Raw genomic sequence first — 4,832 nt, 5'->3', positions numbered from 1 at the left:
GGGGGGCAGGGGGCAGAGGGGAGAGGAGGGAGAAGGAGAAGGGGGAAGGGAGGAGGATAGGCACAACTACTTCTGCTGGAAAATTCCAGTTTGTTGAAACAAAATCATTTTTCCAGAAGTCTACTGGTTCTGATAAGCTTCTAGTGAAAAATAGGCAGGGTATTGGTTGGTAGAAGCTGCTCGGTGTCTTGCTATGTCACCAGGCTAGCTGTCAAAAAGACCAGGCTTCTATGATCCAGAACCAAGGATGACAGGTCACAGGCCCCAGGGCTTTTGGAGTACATAGATTTGGGAGATAGCTGCCATGTCAGGGCTTCCAGGCTTCCTGCCACAGTACTGGGAGGAAGAAATCAGAAGAAACCTGGCTTTAGTTGAGACTTTGTCACTTTTCCCTGAAAGTCCTGAGTAACATATTAGGAACTTTGGATCTGGGGTACTGAGGCTCATATCTCACCTTTCTCTCGCAGGGTTTCCAGGCTCTCAGCTACCTGTCAGCCCTAAGATCTGAGCCAGAAACTGGACTTAGGCTCTCTCTCACAGCTTTGTGTAAAACATTTTTCATGAAGCTTCTTATAATTTCAAAACAAAATATGTTTTAAGATTTTCTCTTCCATGGGACTTTTGGGACATTTTCATTCCAAATTAGAACTTAAAAAACCCCAAACTTATAGAATATCCTGTATAATGGGAACTCAAACTTTTTACCAGCTCTGCCTCAGACCCCACCACAAGTTTAGCCACCCTTGTTTCTGACTACTGTCTTCAAAGTGCCCAGTATCTATTTTCATGTCTGGAGTGAAAAAAAAAAAGATCTAGCATTCTGACTGCAAAGAGTATTTCCCTGGCAATAAGTACCTGTGAAACAACTTCATAAAGAGCAAACAGTTATCACACTTTGAAATAAAACAAAGTTTGAGAAACTTTCCAATGCTCTTCTCTCCCACAGAACCACAAACTCGCAGAGAAGACAACAACATTGCTCAAATTACTAAAAAATCCATTTGTCACTTGCTTGTAAAAGGTAAAACCAATACTATAAGCAGAAATGGTAGTTAGCTCCAGTTATTGCTTAACCTTGAACAGACATGCAACCAAAACAAGGAGTTTGAAATATTTTCAGCCAACCCTCTTTTCTTTGCCTCATGTTATGTAGTGCTACACCTAATTTATTCTTCCTTTTTAGGGTTCTATATTTCCTAAGAAGATATGATGCCTGGAGGCAACCGTTTTAGTTTGTCCATAGCATCATAACCTCACTGATTTTACCCAATAGACCTCCTAAATCAGCAGTTCCCAACCTCGGGTCATGACTCAAATGAGGGTCATGGGGTCAATGCTGGTGGCGCCACACACAAAGGACAAGCTGTGCTGCGTGCCAGGAGCTTCCCACCTTCAGCCTGCTGCCGCAGCACTCTACTCCCAGCAGTGTGTCATGGCAAAAAAAAAGTGGGGAACCACTGTCCTAAATGAAACAGATGTGTTAGTCAGCCTAAGAAGATAGATTTTTGTTTTTACTCTTATGTTATTAAATAGACTTAAATCAGGACATAGTCCGTTAATTATTTTGGGTCTGCCCCATAGATAAGTACAAACAACTCTAGACCAGCATTACATTATTTGGAATGCGCCATTAAGTGTTTGCTCTGTGTTGTTTGTTTTTTTTAATGCCTTTACAGAATTGGGAAGAAAACTCTATGTATGTATAGTTGCCCAGAAATGTAAAAACACACACTCCAATCCAAAATACCCTTGGGTTTAATTTAAATAGTGCAGTATAAACCCCTTGATGGTGCCTATGGGCCATGGCCTATGGCCTATGGTCCATTTCAACCCTTTAGTTCAAATGCTATTGATCTAGCTAGGCTGCTCTCTGTCTGTCTAATAAAAACATTTGCTGTGGTAGAGAGGTTTGAAAACTGCACAGCACACATCTAAATTTTGACCCCAGAGGGCAAAAGAGTTCACCTAAAGTCCTCTCCCATAGTTAAATGTAACCTGTTGATGACAAAATTGAAATATTTCCCCCACAGTTCTCTCTGTCTCCTATGGGGAGCACCATAGAACAAAGCATTCTTAGCCAGTAAAAAAAGAAAAGCTGCCCACAGAAACAACCAAGCATCACATTCACTCAGCATCATCTGATAACCCCACGAACAGGTGATCAATATTCATCAGCCTCACAGTTCCACTGCTAGTGATGGTTAATGGGCTGATAATGCCATCCTCCTTGTAGCCAAATCCCATCAGGGACCAGACAGCTGGAGCTAAAGGAGAAAACTTATCAGATCTGGCAGTAGACAGTTTAGGAGGCTAAAATTAACCTTGGACCATTCACAGAAGGAACTAATTGTTTGTGACTGCTAGATTCCTGCCAGTGGCAAAGGTTTATTGCTGCACAGATCTTGTTCTGATACATGTTTCTGCACAGCAAAGAAAAAAGAAAATCAAAGAGGAAAAAAGGGATAATTTAACTCCCCAAAGAATTATTATTTCACTAAAGGTAGTTATGCATTTAGTTGTTTAATGATACAATGATTCAGATTGACTTGAGACATTATAACACATTGTGATACACTGTTAGCTATATCCTATAAATTCAGAAACATGTCTTATCAAACAGTCCTTGATTATCTCTCCAGTACTGGACTTACCTGTACTATAAAAGCCCTAGCAGCTTAATTTCCCACCCCCACCCCTCCTGCATTTCATAAGAAAACTGTCAGTATTTGTAAAAAAAAAAAAAAAGAATCACGTTTCACTTGGTGTCATACCAGACCTATACACAAAAGTTAGGGCAAGAAGTTACACATAAACTGGTGTAAGTGATTGGAAACCAGTCTAAGCCTGTAACAGAACAGAACTTCAACACAGACTGGTTTCCAAATGGTGGAGCCTGGTCTAAGATAGACCTGGATTAATGTAGTATCAGACTTAACTGATTTAGGTTAAACCGGTCTATTGAACTTCAGTGCCAGTTCCCCTCCCAAATCAAGTTGTCACAGTTCCCTGGCATCTGAGGATCCTTTGCAGGCTCTTGCTAACCCTCTTCTCACAGGGCAGGGACAAGCTCTCACACACACACACACACACACACACACATATCCAGGCCCCTGCTCTATCCCCCACACACAGATCAGACACACATACATCCAAGCCCCTGCTCTGTGACATACACAGATCATACATGTGCACACATACACACATAGATCCAGGCCCCTGCTCCGTGAGAGACACCACAGATCACACACACATGCAGATCCAGACCTCTAATCTGTGCACGTTGCGCGCACACACACACACACACACACACATCAGAGGTCCAAGCCCCTGCTGCATCAAACACACACACATACTCCAGGCCCCTGCTCTGTTACACACACACAGATCCAGGTCCCTGCTCTATGAGACACACTACGGACCACACACTCACACAGATCCAGAGCCCTGATGTGTGTGTGTGTGTGTCTCTCTCTCTCTCTCACACACACACACACACACACACACACACACACACACACACACACACACACACACATTCTCAAATCCAGGCCCCGGCTCTGTGACAGCCACACCTCTCAGCCATGGGATTGGGTACAGGAGGGGGTGGGGGAGGGGGAAAGGGAGCCCCTCACCCTGGTCCTACCCTCCCATCTGGGGTCTGCACAGTGGGCCTGGGCCCAGTGTAGTGGGGGCATCTGCTTCCCCCCAGTCACTGTCCAGTGCTGCCGACAGGCGCTTGCCTGTGCTCGTCATTAGTTGGGGTTGAACAGTGATGGTGGCCACCTCCACCTGTGCTGGTTTTGTGGGGGTGGTGGCCTGCATGGCGGGGATATCTGCTCCCCAACCACTGCACCATGCCCAGTGAAAAACACTTGAGCCCTAAGGATTCATAGACCCCTGAGCCCTAGGGATCACAGCAGCTGTCATCCCTGGGGTCCAGGGGCACAAAGAATAGATTCATAGATTCATAGATGTTAGGGTCAGAAGGGACCTCAATAGATCATTGAGTCCGACCCCCTGCATAGGCAGGGAAGAGGGCTGGGTCTAGATGACCCCAGCTAGATACTCATCTAACCTCCTCTTGAAGACCCCCAGGGTAGGGGAGAGCACCCCCTCCCTTGGGAGCCCGTTCCAGACCTTGGCCACTCTAACTGTGAAGAAGTTCTTCCTAATGTCCAGTCTAAATCTGCTCTCTGCTAGCTTGTGGCCATTTTTTCTTGTAACCCCCAGGGGGCGCCTTGGTGAGTAAAGCCTCACCAATTCCCTTCTGTGCCCCCGTGATGAACTTATAGGCAGCCACAAGGTCGCCTCTCAACCTTCTCTAAAAAGCATGACACTTAATGATTCTGCTTTGGGCTTTTTGAACCTCTGTATTTAGCCAAAGAGCAATTGTTTTAAGGTTATAAACAAGAAGTTAAACCAACTGGCCAAAACCAAAGGCAAGTCTTGAAGTTTTGAGAAGATATTTTACACATTGTGAGCATTTCACTAGTTCAGATCATCTTGAAAACTCCCAAACTTATGCAAGTCCATCTAAGGCTTTTAAAGGCTTTTCTTACCAATACTATAGAACTGGGCTCAGTAGGCAATTGGAGGCCTACTTGCCTTGAAGAAATTGGGGAAAAGGAGTTGGCAGGAGTGTTTTCTCCACTACTCAAGGAGTCAAGGTGTTTGCTTTCTTCTTCCACTTTCTTAAAGGAAGAGCTGCTGGGTTATTTTCTCTGTCCTTAAAGTGGCATTTTAAGGCATATTTTTCCCTTGCTCCTGACAGGGAAAATGGAGAAGACTAATAGGAACAGAAGAATACCTGCCAGATAAGGCTGAAGGGAAAG

This window comes from Alligator sinensis, unplaced genomic scaffold (genome assembly GCF_000455745.1).
Source record: "Alligator sinensis unplaced genomic scaffold, ASM45574v1 scaffold395_1, whole genome shotgun sequence".
Lineage (NCBI taxonomy): Eukaryota > Metazoa > Chordata > Crocodylia > Alligatoridae > Alligator > Alligator sinensis.
This window is presented reverse-complemented; position numbering follows the sequence as displayed.